This window comes from Balaenoptera borealis, assembly GCF_965194805.1.
Source record: "Balaenoptera borealis genome assembly, chromosome: 18".
Classification (NCBI taxonomy): Eukaryota; Metazoa; Chordata; class Mammalia; order Artiodactyla; family Balaenopteridae; genus Balaenoptera; species Balaenoptera borealis.
In genome coordinates this window covers 49,908,671-49,931,161 of record NC_138877.1, presented here as the reverse complement: position 1 = coordinate 49,931,161, position 22,491 = coordinate 49,908,671, and the positions used below count along the sequence as shown (strand labels likewise).

General features: G+C 37.8%; 1 protein-coding gene across 1 annotated transcript in view; it reads left to right on the top strand.

Moving 5' to 3' along the window:
• LOC309615922 (uncharacterized protein) overlaps nucleotides 1-22,491 on the top strand; it is a gene marked incomplete at its 5' end in the record, with an annotated part of 457,881 nt that overhangs the window by 411,387 nt on the left and 24,003 nt on the right. The window contains one exon of the mRNA XM_082366012.1: nucleotides 15,035-15,230. The remainder of the gene's footprint in view (nucleotides 1-15,034; nucleotides 15,231-22,491) is intronic.

Sequence of the window (22,491 nt, the reverse complement as noted above, 5' to 3'; positions counted from 1 at the left end):
TCTTTTTATTAGACAAAGTGAAAAAAATAGTTCATATACTTTGACCCATAATTCAAAGGACAAGAGTCTCTTTCAAGGAAAAAATCATAGATAAAGAATAAAAGCCTTAATTTTACCCTTATAATGTCATAATATTGAACAATGATATATAACAAATATTCAACAATATAAAATAATTATCTTAATTACAGCTTGTTAAAACAGTAGATTATTCTTCAAATGAAGTGGTTTCAGAAATGTTTAATAGCTGGGGAAATGTTTATGATTATATATTTATCTTAGATTATAACAAATGCAGAGTCTAGTTACTTTTAATCTTCACTAGACCTTAATCATCCTTTTGTGTTCTATGATGCAGGTTAAATATATAGCTGGATGATGGATGGATAGAGAGGAAGGAAAGAAGGGCCCTAAACACTTCTATGTGCATTATGGTATCACATTTAATCTTCATAACATCTCCATTTTGCATATAAGAACACTAGGCACAGAGAGCTTTAGTCACTTGCCATCTTCCTCTCTATCCATCCATCCACTTGACAAATATTTATTGAGGTCCTACTATTTGCCTGTGACAGGTGTTGGGAACAGACGGACATGCAAGATAGACATGGTTCCTGCCCTCAAGGATCTTAGAGTCCAGCATGGAATCAAGCATGGTATAATTAAAATAATTATTGCATAACTAACTAATTAATTGTAATTATGAAAAGTACATAAAGGAAGTACTTAGGTAGGGAAAGAGAAAATTGAGGTAAGGCTCAGCAATGAAGGAATAAAGGATGTCTGAGGTTAATGTAATAAGACACATTCTTCTTCTATATCTCCTCTTCCACTCACTGCGAAATTAAAAATAAAGTACCTATTGAGCTTGTACTGGATGCCAAAGAGGGAGCTATTTATACGGAGTTGTGGACTTTATAATACAGGTCAATCCCAGGAAGGAAACAGATGTTCTTAGTAAGAATAATGCAGAGATTGCTGTTTTATAAAGGGCAGAGTCAAAGTCAAATTCCTGGGAGAAATTTTCCTTTCCTCAGAGAAGACTTGAGTGTATGGTCTTTGTGAAAAATTCATGCTCACTTGGGTGGGGTGTACCAATTTTTTAATGAAGAAATAAATACTAAACTTTACGTTTACAGTTCAGTTATAATTGAAATTATAGTTCAGTTTAAAGTGAAATCAGAGTACCCACTTTTGTTCCATCACAGGAATGTTGTTCAATTTTCGCCTTTAGGGATGAATGAGGTCCATTAAGCTCCATTAATATTCAATTGCAAGAATTCATCTCAAAGAATTCAAGCAGGAACCAGGGAGATATGTTTCCCAAATGAAGATGGGGTAATTGATTGGGGGCCTCGGATGAGGTATATCCAGAAAAAAGGAAGGGTATTAAAGAGAGAGGGTCAGCAAAGAAAGAGCACCCAAATGTTCCTGCTCATGTAAACGTCAGTCTCTTATGAGTTGAATTAATATAAGTCAGTCTGCAGAGATGGATAAATTTGGGTTGCTTTGATTTAAGTGAAGACTCTGAACTTGCAAACATCAGGACCCTACCACGGACTCCGATAAGTGAGTCAAATTGTGACCACATAATGAGATCCTTCCCAAGTTACTACCTGTCTTTCCTAGATGACTTATTTACTTACTTACTGATTGATTGACTGATTGATTGCCTATCCCAGCACACCAGTTACTATATAGAGCTAAACAGTGTTTTCTGGCTAACATTTCTCTCTATTTTTGAAGATATCTGCCTTTGTTTATGGGGGCTTGTTCCTATCAATTTCCATTTCAGAAATGCATTTATTATTAAAACTTTTATTTGGGGATAATTGTAGATTCATAGACCATTGCAGTAGATAATACACAGAGATGTCATGTATCCTTCATCCAGTTACCCCAATGATAGCATCTTGCAAGATTTACTGTACAATGTCACCAACAGGAAATTGATCTAATTTTAACCTTACTCAGATTTTCCCAGTTTTACATGCACTTGTGTCTTCATGTATTTATTTCTAAATGATTTTACCAATTTGTGTAACTTGTGTAATAGAGTTGTCTTAAATGTTTCCTGTGTATCCATTGAGAACTACATTAGACTATGTTATAATTTATGCTTCAACTGTGAAATATGATTGAGAAAACTCAAGAGGAAAAAGGTCAATTTACCCATATTTTCTCTCTCCATTTTTCTTCTGTTATTCAGTGATTCCTTCTTTTACCATTTCTCTTCTGCTTAGAGTTCTTCCTTTAATCATTCTTTTTTATGGTATGTCTGCCAGTGACTAATTCTTTAGCATCTTCATCTGAGACTGCTTGATTTCCCCTTTCTTTTTGAAGGATAATTTTGCTGGGTATAGAATTCTCTGTCAACAGTTCTTTTATTTCACCTCTTGAAAATATCAAGCAGCTTCTTTTGGCCTCTGTGGTTTCCAAAGAGAAATGCACACCATTCCAATTGTTTTTCCTCTGTGTATCATTTCCCTCTTGCTACTTTCAAGACTTTTTGTTTGGATTTTATTTTTGAGAAGTTTGACCAGGATTTGTCTTGGTGTGGATTTCTTTGTACTTTTACTTTGGGGAATTACTCAGCTCCTTGAATCTGTAGGTTTATGTCTTTTGCCAAATTTAGAAAGTTTGAGCACTTTTACCTCTGTCTTCTTTCTCTGCTTCTTCTGGGATTCTAATAACAAACGTTAGATCTTTTGTTATAGTCTCACTCTTCCCTGAGGCTCTGTTCAGTTTTTGTGTTTTTTATTTTTTCAGTTTATTTTCCCTCTGCTTTGCAGATTAGGTAATTCATATTCTATCTTAAAGTTCACTGATTTTTTTTCCTCTGTCCCCTCTATTCTACTGTTGAGCTCATGTGCTCATTTTTAAATTCAGATTATTATATTTTTCAGTTCTAAAATTCCTACTTGGTTCTTCTTTATATTTTCTGTTTCCCGTCCTGATACTTTCTATTTTTCCATCTGTTTCAAGTGTGTTTATAATTCCTCATTAAAACATTTTTATGATGCCTACTTTAAAATTCTTGTCAGATAATTCTAGTATCTATACCATCTTGGTGTTGGTGTCTGTTATCTTTTTTCACTCACAATGAGATTTTTCTGGTTCTTGGTATGATGAATGATTTTCCACTGACAATGGGACACTTAAGGCATTAAATTATGAGGTTCTGTGTCTTTTTTCAGTTCTGTGTTTTAGCAGACTTTATCTGAAACTGCTCCAGCAGGAGTTGTAGAGTGCTGCCTCACTACTGCCAAGAAGCGGAAGAGGTACAAGTTTACTGCTCATCTGCTGTGACTCAAGTGCAGGGGCAGGAAAGAGCCTTCTCATTACTGCTGGGTGGGGCTGGGGGTCCAGGCTTTCATCCTCATCCTCACCAGTCCTCAACTGGTACCATTCTCTCTGGGAACTGGGGGAGAGCTGCTCCCCATGTGGCCTTCACTGAAACCATAGGAGGGTGTTGCCCCATTATCACTGATAATAATCCCTCATTATCACATTATCACTGAGCAGTGATGATGAAAGTCCTGACTCTCCACTGTGCAGCCTCTGAACCATCTCAAGGTAGGGCTACCTTGTTACTACCTGGTGAGAATGTCACTACCTGGTGAGAATGTCACAGCTCCCAACTTGGCTTTTTTGACACCACCCTGCAAGGTGTTAGGGCACCTTGTTGCAGCTTGTTGAGGGTGGAAACCTAATTTCCCCCTGGCTTACAGTTGTTTTTCTTTTTCTTTCTTTTTATTTGTCTGTGGTATTTGCCTGAAGAAGAGCAATTATCGTCTAAGAGTATTCTGTCTTTCTAGGCTGCCTACTCTTGGTTCTTCAGCTAGAGAGTGCAGCCTCTTTTGGTGTCTTTGTTTTGTTTTGTTTTTGTCTCTGCCTGAGGGTTTCCAGGATTCTGGCTTCTTTGGAACCCAGTCTGGGGTATGTGAGACAAAAAGAAAACTCTGGAAATTCACCACCATGTTATTCCTTGGGCTCAAAGTTTTCTTTTCTCCAACCTTGAGAGCCTCCTTATGCTTGTTTTACATATATTTCCAAGGTTTTTAGTTGTACTTAGCAGGAGGAATAGGGAAAACTATGTCTACTTCCTCTTTTGAAGCAGAAGTGGAATTCATTTTTAAAATGTAAAAATGACCCTGGCTTGCAGGATGGTACTGGTGATGGATTTGTGGAAGGAAGCAAATCCTGAGGGAACTCTGCTTACTCTTCCTCCAGGTGATTTCTAGGACCATTTCTGGAGGTACTTGAATAAAGAGGCTGAAAGTTTAACTTAAGAATTTTCTTTAATAGATTCGAGAAGAAATAAGATCAACAAGAAAGTATCTCCTATTCTTTTTTTTCAAAGAAGCAAATTAAAGGTGAGAGAATAGATAGAGGGAAAACCAGATTTATCTAGAATAAATGGTTATGTTAGAGAAGTAATAGGAAAGAGATGTAATAATAGTTAGAAATTAAGGTTTAGGGTATTTATATAAATGGATTTAGAGGCTTCTATTTTGAGAACCCTGAGAAGAAGGAAATCTCATTCCTGTGAGGACAATATGAGTTTCAAAGAAGAGCTGTAGAAAAGGGGGGTAAAACTAGCATAAAAGAAGTAATAAAAAATGAGCCACAGATATGAGAAATCATATTCTCCAAAATAAAGTTTCTCCCTTCTTCCCAACTTTATGCTGTCTTGAAATTCAATCTCAGTAATTTCCTACAACTATTGAAAGAGTATTTGTAAAACTCATTCCTCCAGCATTTCATGTTCTCTTTTGTTCATTAATTTAAATGAGGGTAGATGCATTCTGGAGGACAGAATTCTGTAATAAAACTTCATAAAAACCTGCTGTATAGCACAGGGAGCTCAGCTCAGTGCTCTGTGGTGACCTAGATGGGTGGGATGGGGTGGGGGAAGGTCCAAGAGGGAGGGGATGTACGTATACATACAGCTGATTCACTTCACTGTACAGCAGAAACTAACACAATATTGTAAAGCAATTATACTTCAGTAAAAAAAGAGATCCTTAAAACTCATTTATTAAGGAAGTAAATTATTGAAGTTATCTTCAATGTACTTTATGTGCTAAAAATATTTTATCATATCCTGATCTTATCTATCCTAGCATGTACAAGTTGCTGTCCTAGACTCCGTGATCCAAAATAAATTAACAACAGGGCCATTTACATAAGGTGTTAGGCAGTAACTGAGACACCTTGAATTAGTTTCCGGAGTTGGGTGGGATATTTATTATAAATAAGTACATCATGATTACACTAACCAGGGTACTCAACTATCCAAGTATGATATTTTACAAAGGTAGTTGTACTAGAATATATAAAATTATCATGATTAATTCAATTATAAACTAGACATTTCACTCTACCTTGTGGTGACATGACTATAACAAGAATTTCTACAGAAGGGACAACGTGGAAGTAGAAAGAACATGATTGATTGGGTGAAAATACTGGCTCTGAAACTAATTGGATTTATACAAGTTATTTAATTTCTTTAAGCCTCAATCATTAATCCAATTTTGGAATCCTTAATCCTAATTGAATTCGGATTCTTAAAATTTAGATGCATTTGAGAACCAAAACCGTTTACACACATACAACTTACTATATACCTTTAGAAAATTGTACTGTTGAGCTATTTTCACTAGTACAACTTTACCATTCCAGGAAACTTTTGCTCAAAAAGATAAAAGTTGCAAATAGCTGTATATATTTTTTTTAAGAAAATCTCTCCATTCCTCCAAAAAGACATCTACATGAACATCAGACCGTCAACTTTTCCATAGCTACTTTTTTCCCCCTAAAACTATTATTTTCTCCTCATTATTCTTAGAAACACTTGCCTAAAAATCTCCGCCTTGCTGTGTTCACCACATCTCTTCTGAGATGGTTAAGGGATAGAACCAGCCATTTCACACAGCTCAGAAATTGTAGTATAGCTCTTCCTTGCTCTAATCTTGCTCTGTTCTTAACTTTATTTCAAGACCGTCAAGGCGACACATGCAAGCTGTTGATATTTACGTTTTGATGCACACATACACACATGTGGAATGTTAAATTGACATTCCCAAGATACAACTAAGTCCCAGGAAATGGTCTCTGTATCTGACAAAATCTTCTCCTTTCTAGGATGATACTTTAATTGACTTGACCTTCCTTTCATGCCAGCAGATTACTGAGCGACACAGGAAACTTTCTGATAGGAGATAGTCATACACAAACTTTTTATTTGCTTCTTTTCGGCTGAAATATAAAATGCAATTTCTAGATTATACTACTCCAGAAACCAGTTGAAAATGGAAAAGTTTGTTTTATACATGGTTTTGTTTTTATAAACTAAATCATCCCTGTGCCAAAGGTTCAACCTAATGGAAGTAATGCAACAGATTCAGAATGGCCCACATCCTCAGGACTATTTTTCCATGTATCCCAAAGAATAAAGAACCATCTTAACATTTTTAAGTCCCGTACATTCTGAAAGGAATGCATCCTGAATGCTCAGAGATGGTAGCTTTCAGCCCAGCCCTGAACCATATAAGTCAGGTGCCCTAGGAGAGCTGCCACCTTGACCTGAGGAGGCTAAGTGTATTTATCCAGGTTCCCTCATGGGATCGGTTCTGCTCTATAAGAGGCCAACCAGCACACAGCATATTTAGAGGCAAGAATCAACAATCCCAATGATGTCCAAAACTTTCAAAAGAAGAAGGATATACTTCCCAACTTGCCAATGGACTTCTCATGTCCCTCTGTGACATTAAACCAGCATTTCATGCCAAGGAGAGCATCTTAAGCAGATAATCCTCTTCATTGTTACCTGGTGGAGGTGTGGTGCTTAAATATTCCAAGAACCATCAATTTCAATTATTTCTAAGAATCCTGTAGAGTCTCTTGATGACCCATGGGGGGTCACTGAATGAGCATCTTTTGAATGACAAAACAATTTATTGAAACCAGTGAACTGGTGTGTGAAGAACTGAATTTGAGATGTAATCACTGTTTTTAAGCCTTTATTATGTGACAGTCATCCTGCGGGCACTTTCACATACGTGGTTTTAACTACCTTTATAAAGTGAGTACTGTTATTTTTATTTTGCATGTGAGAATGCTGAAGCTCAAAATGTTGTCTAAAATAAAATGTTGGGACTTCCCTGGTGGCGCAGTGGTTGAGAATCCGCCTGCCAATGCAGGGGACGCGGGTTCGAGCCCTGGTCTGGGAAGATCCCACATGCCGCGGAGCAACTGGGCCCGTGAGCCACAACTGCTGAGCCTGCACTGTAGGGCCCGTGAGCCACAACTACTGAAGCCCACGTGCTTAGAGCCCATGCTCAGCAACAAGAGAAGCCACCGCAATGAGAAGCCCGCGCACCGCAACGAAGAGTAACCCCCGCTCAGCAACAAAGACCCAACACAGCCATAAATAAATAAATAAATAAAATTTATAAAATAAATAAAATAAAATAAGATGTTGGCATACATGTTTAGTTGGGATTTGGAGCCGTGGTTATATTTCAAAATGAACGTTTCTTGTATAAATCACTTTGAGGATCATAGCATCATCGAAGGAAAATATGTCTAAGAAACAGATTTTGAAGACACAGAAGAATACGATATTTTATTTCAGAAATCTCTGGCCTTGTAAAGTACAGGAAAATAAGTAGAGATGTTCAGTATGAATTTTTTTTTTTCCTGAAATGAGATGCAACTAGTTTTATGCTTAGTTAAATCTTCCTGGTATTATATGTTCATTTTTTAGCGTAAAAAGTTTTTTAAACTTCAGCAGACAAATTTTTTTTTTAAATATTTATTTATTTATTTTTGGCTGTGTTGGGTCTCCATTTCTGTGAGAGGGCTTTCTCTAGTTGTGGCAAGCAGGGGCCACTCTTCATCGCGGTGCACGGGCCTCTCACTATCGCGGCCTCTCTTGTTGCGGAGCACAGGCTCCAGACGTGCAGGCTCAGCAGTTGTGGCTCACGGGCCCAGTTGCTCCGCGGCATGTGGGATCTTCCCAGACCAGGGCTCGAACCCGTGTCCCCTGAATTGGCAGGCAGACTCTCAACCACTGCGCCACCAGGGAAGCCCAGCATAGACAAATTTTTATGGTTAGAAACTGCTTTTAAATTTAGGACAACCTTTAAACAGCCTTCTCACATTAACATTATTGCAAGAAGTAAAGGCAAATGCAATGAAGAGGTTTTGCCCATCACCCCAAGGGTGGTGGCTCAGAGCAGAGAGAGTCCAGACAGGCCTGTTTCAGCAGCAGTGCGGAAAGGGCAGAGGCAAACATTACTCTTTCCGACTGGTAATTCCTCCTCTTCTTTGAATTCTTGTCTGCGTAGATTCTCCCTTTCGCTAGAGACTTTGAAATCCGATGAAAAATGGCGTGAGAAGGGTGCATTTCAGGTTACAAAGTTTGATTTTTCTAGTCTATTGAATGTGGTGCCATGTAGATTTGATAACCGCTGTAATTAACCATCAGTCAATCGTCTCGTTGGGTCCTCCGTTCTGTGTGTTCAGTGATGGGCTACCTTAGACTGGTTTCTGAACTCCTCTTACTTTTGACTGTTAACTTTGGACATGTAAGAATATGAAAAGCTCCCATACATAAAGGAGGAATTAAGTGGTCTGTTTGCTTCCTTACGTTTCACTCTTACTCTCAGGGTTTAGAATATGGATTTGAGGCAAGGTTATTAGAACTTGGATCCCACCTCTGCTACTTTTTAGCTCTGCTCACCTGGGCAAGTTATTTAAACTTCCTATATCTCAGTCTCCCTACTTACGAAATAGAGAGAATGATACCTACTTCATACAATTATTTTAAAAATTTAGACTCAGGATAAGTAAAGCATTAAAACCATGCTGGGCACACAGTAAGTATTAGCTGTTCTTATTAAGGATGCCTGATCACCTTGATAGCATGTCTGTGTGGGACTGAAGCATTTCAGTTCAAGAGTTGACGTGTTCATCATTGACGTGTCCATGTGAAATATCAAAACGATTTCTCTTAATCCAAAATTTAATTTTCTTTATTAGCATTATATTCCATCAAAAGTTATAACCATAGTCTTAGAATACAATACTGAGCTCTTTCTTTTACCTTAGACACTGAGAAATCTTATATTTCAAAATATGTCTGCATTTCTATGAGCATTTCATCCAAGTGCTCTGCCAGCTTTGTGTAGAAGTCAGGGAAAAATTACCATGAACTGTTAGAAATGATAATCAGGGAGGATTTTGTTAGGAAACAAAAGGTGGTATTTTTGTGGTGGTGTCAAGCTAGAATTTGAAGTCACCTTAGCTGTAAAACACGTGTGGAGGAATTCTAGCAAATCTGCTGCCTTTGCCCTAACAGAAAGTGTTTGGTATCAGTAACCCACATCAACTGGGGAGTGGTTAAAATACCAGGTAAATTCCCACAAAATGCTTTTTATTTTTTATTTTTTTTGAGTGAAATGTGCATCTTTCTTTTTTTTCTTTTTTTTTTTTTAACATCTTTATTGGAGTATAATTGCTTTACAATGGTATGTTAGTTTCTGCTTTATAACAAAGTGAATCAGTTATACATATATCCCCATATCTCCTCCCTCTTGTGTCTCCCTCCCTCCCACCCTCCCTATCCCACCCCTCTAGGTGGTCACAAAGCACGGAGCTGATCTCCCTGTGCTATGCAGCTGCTTCCCACTAGCTATCAGTTTTACATTTGGTAGTGTATATATGTCCATGCCACTCTCTCACTTTGTCCCAGCTTACCCTTCCCCCTCCCGGTGTCCTCAAGTCCATTCTCTACTAGGTCTGCGTCTTTATTCCCATCCTGCCCCTAGGTTCTTCATGACCATTCTTTTTCTTTTTCTTTTTTTTTTAAGATTCCATATATATGTGTTAGTATATGGTATTTGTTTTTCTCTTTCTGATTTACTTCACTCTGCATGACAGACTCTAGGTCCATCCACCCCACTACAAATAACTCAGTTTTGTTTCTTTTTATGACTGAGTAATATTCCATTGTATATATGTGCCACATCTTCTTTATCCATTCGTCTGTTGATGGACACTTAGGTTGCTTCCATGTCTTGGCTATTGTAAATAGAGCTGCAATGAACATTATGGTACATGACTCTTTTTGAATTATGGTTTTCTCAGGGTATATGCCTAGTAGTGGGATTGCTGGGTCGTATGGTAGTTCTATTTTTAGTTTTTTAAGGAACCTCCATACTGTTCTCCATAGTGGCTGTATCAATTTACATTCCCACCAACAGTGCAAGAGGGTTCCCATTTGGTATACAGTCATTACCTTAAGACAGCATTGCAGGTTCAATTTCGGGTTAATCTCTTGAAGATGAGAAGCCCATTGTATGTTTACAAGATCGAAGATGACAACTGAGTTAAAAACTGTCCTAAATTTGGAACAGGTGTTAGCGAATGTATGCTGGGAAACGTCGAAATCAGCAGTAGACTCAGCAGTCCAGCTTCTCAAGTATCCCTCAACCGGAACCAAGCACTGTGGTGCCAAAAGCCGTCAGAAAAAAATCAATCTCACAAGGAGAGAGCCCCCAACACGATGTGACTCCAGGGGTGTTTAAAGCCCCCTTGCTTATTTGCTTATTCAGCTTATCAATACCGAGAGTTCCAGTCTGAGAAGATCTTTGATTTTAGTTCCGTGTGTTCTGTTAAAAAAAAAAAAAAAAAAAGGCTGGTCCTAGTTATAAGCATTATTAGCCTCCACGATGCCAAATCTACTGTACACATTTGGTCTTTATTTTTCTTGATCTCAGAAATACTTGACAAAACTGACCACTCCCTACGTTGATATTCCTTTCTTGTGCCTTCCTTGATACCTCTTCTCTCTCTCTCTCTGTCTCCCCATCGCTCCCTCTCTCCCTTGCTCTTTCACTGTTTCTCCCTCCTCTTTGGAGTCTCTGCTTAGTTTTCTTTATTAGTTCTATCCAATCAGTAAATATCAGATTGTGAAGCCTGCTTACTCTTTTCTCTCTCTTTCTGTGATCTTATCCACTCTTGGCACTTGAATTACCACTTACCCACTAATAACTCCTATCTTACCTAGGTTCCTCCAAAAGTAGAATGAGGCAAAGGTTTGTAGTTTATTTGAAAGTTATTCCAGGCTGTGGCAGAAATGCATGGGACGAGCAAGACAGGGAAAGAGGAAAACCAGCAGAAGGGTGCATTATCAGGTTAACCACTTCTGCAGCGGCAACCGGTGCTGGATCCTTCTGAGATCTTCTGAGCAGCCTTATAAAATGCAGCTCAGATTTGCCCATCCAGGGGAGAAGAAAAAGAAGTCTTTATTCATCAGCTTCTATTTCCCATTGATCAAGGACGGCCTCACAGGAGTTAACTCCCTCACATTCTGGGGGGTTCATATATGAGCCTCAGGCAGCCATCAAGAGATACAAGGCTAAGGCTGAGGAGAGGCATTATCAAATTAGACCTGCAAGTATCTGGTTGGAACTTGGATGAGAGGGGATAGCAGTGGTGATATTAGCAGCTTTGGTTAGAGTAAGAGGTGGGGTTGAAAGGATGTAATAGGCTGTGTGAGATGGGCCTGATACAACTCCCAAGCATATTTCTTTATCACAGACTTTACTGAACTCTGGATTCATATAACCAACTGAACTCATGTTCTTTTCTGTGAAATTCCTCCAAAGTTTTCCATCTTGGGAAATGGTACCTAGTTGCTCATGGCACAAAACTTAGTCATCATTCTTGAGGTTGCCCCCTCCTCAATTCTCCATCTGAATGGGTCCCCAGTTCCTCTTCGTGATTTTCTCCCTTTCCACAGAGCCTCCTATAGTATAAACCACCATCATCTCTTACTTTGACTACAGGAATAGCTACTCCTCATTTGCTCTCGATTCCTTCAGATCTCTTTCTCCGCTGAAAACTGAAAGGATCATTTTTACATGAAAGTCTAAGCACATAATTCTCAAGTTAATTCCCTTTACTGACTTCTCATTGCTCTTAAGAAAGTCCGAACTCCTTAAAAGTGGCCTGAGTTGAGCCCTGCCCATCTCTGCCCACCATCCTCCTTGTAGTTCACAATGGTCCAGCTGCACAGAGCGTTTCCTTCATGTGTCAGATGACACCAGCTCCCTCCTTCCTCTGTTCCTGAACACACTCCTGCAGTAAACACATCCTTTTCTGTGACATATTTTGGAAAAAAGGCAGATTAATGGAGATGTTTGGAACTTAGAAAGATGGCATGAGTCAAACTCAGGGGACAGCCAGAGAGAGGTAAGTAGTTCAGAAAGAGGGAACTGAGGTCTGATTTAAACATTGACTACTTTACTGTTTTTAATCCAGAGCCTGTGCACCCAGGCATTCAGTATTTACTTAACAGTTATATCAGTTATACAGCACTTAGTTTGTGCAAAACACTGTCCCAAGTGCTTTGAAACATTAATGCATTTACTTAATTACTGCTGTATTTCAAAACAGAGCTATGTTCCAGATTCTAGTTTCTTAATGTTGTCATGCTTATTAGGCAAAATACTACGCTTCTTGGAAGTCTGGTGGTTTTATAGAATGAGTGGTTTAAACCTTGAGATTAAATTATTATACATTATGCACTTCTGGAAATACCTGACTTCAAAGCATTCATGCTTTTTCATTTATTTTTCCTTTAATTCATTCAATATTTGGTGAGAATCATCTTTATGTTAGGAGCTTTAGTACCACTGGGATGTGCTTCCAAGACCTCAAATTCTCTGTCCAAACCTGACCTTTCTTCCCCTTGCTGGCGTTCCCTGCCACCTGTCTCTCCTTGTTTTGGATAAACCTCTTCACAGCTACCTAAATCCTCTTGCAATAGAGGACACATTTAATCTATTCCAATTCCTTAACTTGAAACGAAAGACCCTTTACTATGCATGTATAGCCCAGACCATGGCCCTGGGAGCTCAGTTCTAATCCCCTTCCACACATCTCTAGCTCCAGCCATCCTGCCATTCCAACAGGAGCATCTCACTAGGAGTGCCTTCTTCTCTCATTGCCCTGTTTTTGCATTTCCCCTGCCTTCTACTTGCAAAGTCCTTTAACCTTTGATTGACTTAGAGACTCCACTCATTCTTAAGCATCTAGATCAAATGTTGCATTTTATTAGGAAACTTATTTTGCAGAGATGGACGCTGTCTCCTCTGAATTCTCGCATCATTTTGTGCATGTGTTTATTTTCCCAATTTTACTTAGTTGTAAACTCCTAGTTCAACTCTGAGCTTCTCAAGTTCACAAATCATATCTTCTCCATTTTTCTTTTACCAGCATTTTGGGAAGAGACTGTCACCATCAAAACAACAGAGATAAGATATCTAAGAATAAACACAAATTAAAGATATCCAGACATTATATGAAGAGAATTTTAATATTTCACTAAAGGATATGAAGTAAGCCTTAAATAAAAGGAAAGTCATACCCTGTTTTTAGACAGAAAAACAGAATTCCTATTGGCAATTTTCCCTAAAATTAAACAATAAACTCATTTATATCTCAATTAAAATAACAACAGATTTTTTAACTTAGCAAAAATTCATATAAAATAATCAGCATGTGAGAACATCTTGGGATCGTCTGATAAAGAAAAGTAATTACAGAAAGTCATTTTTATTGGTTTAAAAGTACTATGAAGCTACACTAAAGTAATTTGGTAAGTTCATAAATAGATCAAGAAAATTGAAAGAAATTCAGAAACAGACACATAAACGTAATCAAGATATTGGTGAAGAGGATATTTTAAATTGTTGAGCATCTAATAGATTATTCAGAAGGTTCTATTGGGCCATTTGGATAGCTCTTCTCAAAAAACTAAAGCTAAATCCCTACTGGAAGTTTTATTTTAAAATAAATACCAGATATACGAGCATTTAAACTAAAAAGAGATACTCTAAAAAGACCAGAAGAAATAACCTTACTTTTTAAAAACTTTAGAATGGAAAAAACTCTTTCTAACTTAGAATTTGAGAGGGAAAAGTCATAAATTGGACCACATAAAAAAGTACAAATTTGATACTACAAAAAATTTTCATGTTGCAAGAAAAATGACAACTATGGAAAATATATGCAAAGTATAAATCTATGCCAGACAAATGCCATACTTTCTTACTACGCAAAGCATTCTCACAATAGAAAAATGAATAAAAATGAAACAACATTTCACAGAAAAAAATAACAAATAGTGAATAGCCAGCCATATGGTAAAATGCTAAAATTCACACATAACTATACATGCAAATTTAAATAACAAGAAGACACCATTTTCCCCTATCTTATTGGAAACACTAGAATGTTTTATAATAGCCAGTGTTGGCTAGAATAAGTAAGTACTCTCAAATCATGTTGAAAGGCAATTTTAAAATACCAAGATTTCTTGTGATCCAGAATCCTACTCACAGGAATTTATCTAACAGTTTTACTGAAATGCAAAGATGTTCACTGATTTTCAGATCCAGAAACAACACAAATGTTCATCAAAAAGAGAAGTATTAGTAATATTCATACATTGTGCTATTTTTGCAATTGTGATTAGAAGTGGTAGATTTAACTATTTAAATGGAAAGTTGACCAACATATCAGTTAATTAAAAAAACTGTAAAACATAGATGTTTGTGTAAATGAAAGGATCATTTACATGCAATAGTACATATATTTTTCAGGACATGAAGTCCTGAAATCTAACATGGTTGAATTTGGGGAATAACAACTGAGCCGGAGGGGAGATGGCAAGGGGACAGTATAACCTTCAGCACTTCTGTATTATTGGAATCATTTTATAAACCTAACAAAGGATTGTTTTTTATAGGTTTCTAAGTTTTTCCAAAAATGGCAACTCTTCTTACCTCTGTCACTTTAGACTGAGAGAGTTATTCAGGAATAACTTGTTTATTCTAAGACACCATGTGTCTTCCCAGTAACTGATGGATCCAGAAATTGAAATATTCTTGCTCCCTGATGGTGACAAGTCCCTTTTGGGGTGAATTTTTATATTTATACTTTGCTCTAACAGGAACGCTGAAATCTGCATGTGCGTGTCATAGCTAGGATGTTTTTGGCACAAGCAGAGGCTCTTGCTGCCGCCGTGAAGAAAGAACGGATGCCTATGACAGGAGTGGCAGCTCGCTGGCGATGAACAGCCTCTCTTATTTTGGCATTGCGTACATCGTACTTTTTCTTAGTCCTTTGCTTTCTGCACAGCTTTCCAGGTATAGTAGAAAAATAGATTTTGCAGTATTATTATTTTTTCTGTTGCTTCCTGATAAAATAAGAGGGATAAATATTGCCTTTCTACGTGCTCTAATTGCCAAACATGGGAGCTTGGCTCGCAATCATGTAACTACAGGTACAACTGCTTAGGTGAGTGACTCTTCTGATGGCCACGTGTGGTTTTGTACCCAGTTCCAATGTGTGGGGTTTTTTTCCCGACACCACCAAGCAATTCTCTTACACCAGCTTGGTGTCCTACAATTGAACTTAATTATGACACCATCTACCCAGGGATAGCATCAGATCCACAGAACAACCCCTTCTTCAGACACCATTGTCAAGTACAGGTTGTCAACTGTGCTTCTGACCGACCAGCTATAGATCAGAGGTTCCCACAACCCCCCTCTGATGAATATTTGATTAATTGCTAGCATGGCTCACAGAACTCAGGGAAACAGTTTACCTACTAGATCACCAGTTTGTTATAAAAGGATATAACTCAGGATCAGCCAGAGGAAGGAGACGTGTAGCGCAAGATGTGGGGAGGGATTCAGAGCTTCCATGCTCTCTGCGCGCCACTCTCCCCACATCTCTGCATGTTCACCAACCCCAAAACTCTTCAAACCCCGTCCTTCTGGGTTTTTATGGAGGCTTCATTACATAGGCATGATTGATTAAAACATTGGCCATTGGTGATTTAATTCAATCAGTGGGTGAGACTGAAAGTTTCAACCCTCTAATCACATTGTTAGCTCCATTGACAACCAGCCCCCAGCCTTAGGTGACTTAGATACTTTCCAAAAGTCACCTAATGAACATACACATGACACTTTATCTCTCTCATCACTCAGGAAATTTCGAGGGTTTTAAGAGCTGTGTGTCAGGAATGGGGTGAAGACCAAATTTGTATTTCTTATTATAAATCACAATATCACACCATGGTTGGTCAGATCTTTGGAAAGTTCGAAGGTAACAAATACAGATGAGAAAACAAAATAAAAACATGGAGGGTTCCCTTCCTATTGTCCTTTTATTCTGTAGGAGTGCTGGTATCCAGGATTTCTGCTGATGTCACTTATTTAAGTCAAAAGTGTGGAACTCAGCTTGCAGCCTCTTCAGGAAAAAGAGTAGGGTAAATACTGATCACTTCTAGCCATGTTTTCTATTCTGAGTTCAACATCATTAACTAGATAAAAATTGTTCCCAAGTGGTGGTAGTTTTTAAAAAACATGATAATTTCTTAAAGCTGAATGTAGTGTACCTATAGCCTTGTATGTGGTGATAACTCAAAAACAAAAAATGTTGCTGCCACACTTGTTTGTTACCTAAGTCACAATAGGATGCAGAGAACAAATATTCCTCTAATCATAATATTCAATGTTTCTAATAAATTAGAAAAACAAAAATAGTAAAGAGCAAAAACACAATTTAAAAATAAAAATAGAAAAGTATTTAACCCTCTATTCCCTCAAACATTGAACACGGTAATTCAGTGCAGTACATAGGCACTATCAGAATTCAACTCAGCCAGTTTCATAGAACTTACTTGCTCCTAGAAAGTGATGTACTTTTTTTTTCTTTTTTTGAAACTGTGGCTCATAAACCTTTCTATAAGGAAGACCACCAACTCACTTTTTCATGACTTAAATATAAAACCATTAAAAAGTACCCTAGCTACCTACCAGAAAAGGAAGGCATTTTAGTACTGGGGCATGGGGTAGCTGTTTCTCTCACTTTTCAAAATGGAATTTAGTTAATTTTATGACGTTTTAGTTTGAATTTTATTATTAAAAATCATGCTCATTGAAAATAATTCAAAGCATACAGAAAGTTAGAGGGTGAAAAGTTACTGCTCCTTGCCTTCCTTCCCGGAGTTAAGGGCATTTGCTATATTCTTAAATATCTTTGTGACAGATCAGCTAAGATTTTCATTGGTTTCAAGAGAATATGTAATTTCTTACTGAAACGTTTTTATGAAGGCTGCTTGTCCCATAATTCCAGTATCTGATTCATCTTGGTGTTGGCATTGGTTGATCATCTTTTCTCAGTATGATAGTTACTTTTAATTGTATCAACCTTTCAACAATTATGTTACGAGACTCCAGGTCCTATTTAAATCTTTTATTTTAGCAGACAGTCACCTGCTCGGGATTAGCACACAGCTCCTGGCTTACCTTTGCAGACTGTGGTTCCAAGGACAATTCAATTTTTTTTTAAGTGTACACTTCAGTGGTTTTTAATATAATTACTGATACGTGCAACCATCACCACAGTCAATTTTAGAACATTTTCATCACGACAGTGAGAAACCCTATATCCTTAGGAATCCTCTCCCTGTTTCCCCATCTCCCAGCCCTTAGCAAGCATTAATCTACTTTTGTGTCTATAGATTTGCCTGTTCTAGAGATTTTACATAAATGGAGCTCAAACACATGACTTGCACTTTCACTTAGCATAATGTTTTCAACATTCAGCCATGTTGTGGCATGTATGAGTCTTTATTCTTTTTCGTGACCAAATAATTTTCCATCTATGGATATACCACATTTTGTTTATCTGTTGATGGATAGCCAGTTGATGAACATTTGGATTGTTTCCACCCATTGGCTATTGTGAACAGTGCTGCTATGAATATTTGTGAATGAGTTTTTGTTTGAACGCCTGACTTCACTTCTTTTGGGTGTATATATAGGAGCGGAATTGCTGGGTCATCCTATATTTAATGCTGTAATTCCATGCTTAACCCTTTGAGGAGCCACCAGACTGGTTTGCACAGTGTCTGCACCAGTTTGCATTCCCACCAGCAACGTATAAGGGCTCTAATTTCTCTACATCCTCACTCACACTTATGTTCTTTTTTTCTTTTGGACAATTTAACTTTTAGAGCCTTTAGAGTGCCATTTTTGTCTGCTTGGTTCATCTGGTGTCACTGGGGCTCCCACTGGGCCCTTCCAGTGCCTGAGGAGGAGAAAGGAGTCCCCCAAAGCTGGGCTGTCTGGTGCCTCTAGGTGGTGAGGGTCTCCCCCTCTCCCCAAGGGACAGAACGTTCTTCTGGGAGAGACTCTTAATGTAGCTGGATCCCTTTTGCCATTGGTGCCCACTCGCCCAATCTCTTGGTGGGGGAGGGGAGTCTCAGGTCTACAGGGACAAAGAGACTTTCCGAGCAGGCTGCCTGCTGTGGCTTCCCCGGCAGTGTCGCCTGGCTGCCCAGGTTCTCTATGTGGAAGCAGATCCTGTCCCTTGCCTGATGATTTCCAGAGTGGGTCTTGATCTCTCACCTTTGTATACATTGCCCAGCTTGCCTGCTGGTGTTCCTAGAGCTCCTATTTGATCCAGGGGAGGAATGAGCTCATCTGGGCTCCCTTCTCTTTGATGGGAGATCTGGCACGAGGGGCTGAGTAGCCTTTCTCTGTTGGGTGGAGGGTTGTAAGACCCCTGCCACTATGTTTTTCCCTTAGTCGTAGGATCACAAACAAATTCGTCTTCCTCTTTCCACCATCCAGAGTTCTCTTTCCATTGCCTTTGCATTATTTCCAGGGTTTATAGCTATACTTGGCGAAAAGAAGCTGGGAGAAATTAATCTACAGCCTCTTTCTTGTCCAGACTGGAAATCTTTAATTTTCTCTTAATGTGCACGTCGCCCCAGCTAAACTCTGAGGACTAGGGAAAGACACCACATCTTAAAGTTGTGTCTTCAATGTTTAATTCAGTTTCTGACGCATAGCAGGCACTTATTAAGGAAGTGTTAATGAATTAACGTACAGAATTTGCTCTGCCTATATTTTACTATGGCGAACAGGAGATTTTTCTGTGCCCTGTTACTCAGCAGTGACAACAAACCCAGATTAGGGCTCTGCTTAATAATGTAAACATGTGACTTTTTTCTCTGCGCTTGGATAGCTGACTTCACATTTATCTTTTAGTGTTATCTCCATTGCAGGCGACTAAAAGATGTCAGAAAAGGATATCAGTAATACATCATGCCACCATGTCACAAGCATCAGAGAATGTCTGAGTGGGCAAATAGTTTTCTCAAAGGACTTTAGAAAATAGTCTCTGTATACCTTTGCTGCTCAAGGCTTCCATTAAGACAAGATAAAAGGAAGAGTTTTACTCTTCTAATTACAGGTAAGCCTGTGAAACACAAGCACCCAGCATGGTTGAAGGTTTTGTTTGTTTGTTTATTGCCCTGGTTTAATGGAATCCTGGGGCAAAAACCTTAATGTAGGTTAAGATTGTTTAATAGTAGTGATAATGCCTCCCTCTTTTTCAGTGTCCCCTGGTGTGAAGCTCTGAGCTAGCCGCATTACTTATATTTCTATTCAACTCCACAAATCTCCATTCTGTAGATGCCGAAGTTGTGAATTAGCGAAATTATATTATCTAAAGTCATACAATTTGTTCAAACAATAGAGTTAAGTGTGCACACTGAGGACTGTCCACCCTTTTGTTTGTAGGTTGGCTCTTATAAAATACAATATCTAAAAGAAAGCATGAAAATGTAACACATGACAAAATAAGATTTGATGAAAAAAATCTTTTTCTTCATTTATCCGAAAGTGTCATGGTAATAGCTTAGTTAATATTACAGGATGTTTTGTTGCAGTGATAGTAACAACTGCCTTTTGACAAAATAATGCATTGTTATTAGCTCATTGAACTAGAATGGAGAACATTGTTTCCAAAGGCAATAATGTCTTATAATACAGTGACTTCTGCCCTGCCCCCTACTGTGTTAATTTCTTTCCTCCACACTGACAAAGGCATTCCGCAAAATGAGAAAATAGTGGAAGGCACAGCTGAATCAAATTTTGAAACAAACAGCCAAAGATAAGTGTGTCACATGAGAACAGCTCTTAATTGTTCTGGGATAATTCACTCAAAATATAATGATGTTGTTAGAAAGAATGAACTACTTTTTGCGGATTAAGAGAAAATCATTTGTAGAAGATGAAAGGGCATCTAGCATTTGAATAGACAGAGAAAAGAACTGCAAGAACATGAAATTACTTTTTTGCCTGATAAGACATTTATCTGTGTTTCTCTATCCTCATGCTAAATGAGGTCTAGAATAGATAAAGTCCTTTGAAAGCAGAAATGGTATTAGGTTGGAATTCTGTTCAAACCACTCCAAAGAAAGACATAAATAATCATTGCAGTGAGGCAGGTTACTAACGAGGAGAACTCTTTAGTTAAGTCATCTTAACTAGCTTTTTTTTTTCTTGAAAACTGCCCAGGGTGTCTTACCAAAAACCAAGGCTGCATTCTATATTTGCAGGGAAATAAGATGTATAAGTAGCCCCCCCTTCACTGGGACAGTTTGGCTCCTAGAATATCTTAGCTCAAATCTTTCCTTTAGTGTTAACACAGATTTCAAAGCAGATGGTCATAGTAACTTGCCTTTCAAGACAAGCCTAAAATCTTACCAGTTCACTCAGACTTTTAAAACAATCCATCCTCCTGCTAGAGGCAGCCTAGCAATATGAAACAGCCTCTGCATTGAACTTATACTTGAGCTTCCCTGACTGCCCTTTTTCTTGTACCCTTCCAATACGGAATCTTAGCTACACTTTAATGATGAATCTTCCCACTCTAAATTGGACAATCAATCGATGGTATATTTGATGGGAGTAGGAAGAACCTGAAGTCTTTGCATGAGATAGTACAAGTGGACTCTTGAATGTTTTCAAAGTGGAAATTCCTGGGCACTTTTTGGGAAATTCCTAAGAATTTTTTGGAATAAATTCTTTTAATGAGAATTTCCCTAGAAATATAGACCTATTTGGTATAACACGGAGGGACAAAGGAATTGAGGATTGAGGACTGAGAGGGGAGGGGTTAGGGTCCAAGCGATATGGCACATGACTGATTCTCAAGGACCCACCTACTTGATGCAAGCAAATCATGCATAAATTATAATAAAGTGTTTGTATGTTTAATATACATATTTCTCAGCTTGAGGAATTTAGAATCTAGAAGAGTAAGCAGTGAGGAAACAATACACATGAAAGTGGGACTTGCTTTTGAGTCAAATGCCCAAACAAATAATGGAATCAGGAAATCAGATATTAGGAGTCGAGAGTGAAGGTTTTTCTGACATTTCTAATATAAACTGGAATCCACAAAGGCGTCTCAAGTAGCTTTAGAGAAAAATATGTGTATTCTTTTTGGAAGAAAGCATTCTGATTACAGTTTTTTAGGAATCCATGAAATAAGCTTAATTAAATATAAATGTAGATTTAAAAATTATGTAAAATTCAAGAAAACAATACACCATATGTGAGTCAATAAAAACAGCAAAAATATTTAGATCTACATACTTCATATATTGGAATTATTAGATAAAAAATATAAAATAACTATGTATAAAATGTTTAAGAAGTAAAATATGTGCAAAAATGATTGAGGAAAAAGGAAACGGAACCATGAAAAATAATCCATAGCTTTGTTTCTGGTAATTCCCAGGTGATTTGTGTCCACTATCCTGGAGAGGATAAGAAGCAAAGCTGCAGGGCTGTGTGCATGTGTGTGTGTGTGTGTTAAGTATGCATGTGTACCAGCTTATAGGAATGAGAGAACCAAAAAGGCAGCTAAGAATTCCTGGTCCAAGACCCACATGAAGGGGGAAGCCAAGAAAAGTGGAAAAAGATGTCTTGCAAATAGTAACCAAAAGAAAGGTGATAATAGCTGTCAGAAAGCACTACTAGCAGTAAAGAAAGACACCCATAATGCTAAAATTCAGGAAGATGTAACAATAATTTGAATGAACCTGAAATATTGACAGAACTAAAATGAGAAATAGACAAATTCAAAGTGATGATGGATGATTTTTTAACACAAGCCATTCAATAATTAACAGAACATGGAGAAAAATTAAGTAAAAAATAAACATTTGAAATACTCATTAATAGACACACACACACACACACACAACTCCACCCAACAACAGTACAATACAGTTCTCCAGGACATATGGGGCAGTTAAAAAATTTATCAGATGCTGCCTCACAAAGCACATCTCAACAAATTTCAAAGGATTGAAATGATACATGCTGTATTCTCTAATCACAGTATAATTAACCTAGAAATCTGGAAAAAAATCAGTTTGGAAAATCCCCATATGTTGAAAGCTAAGAAATATACTTCTAAGTTACTCATGGTCATGGAGGGAATCACAGTGGCAAAGAGAAATATTTTTAATTAAATGTAAAATAAAATACCATTTTCAAAACTTGCAGTTTTCTGTTAAAGTGTGCTTAG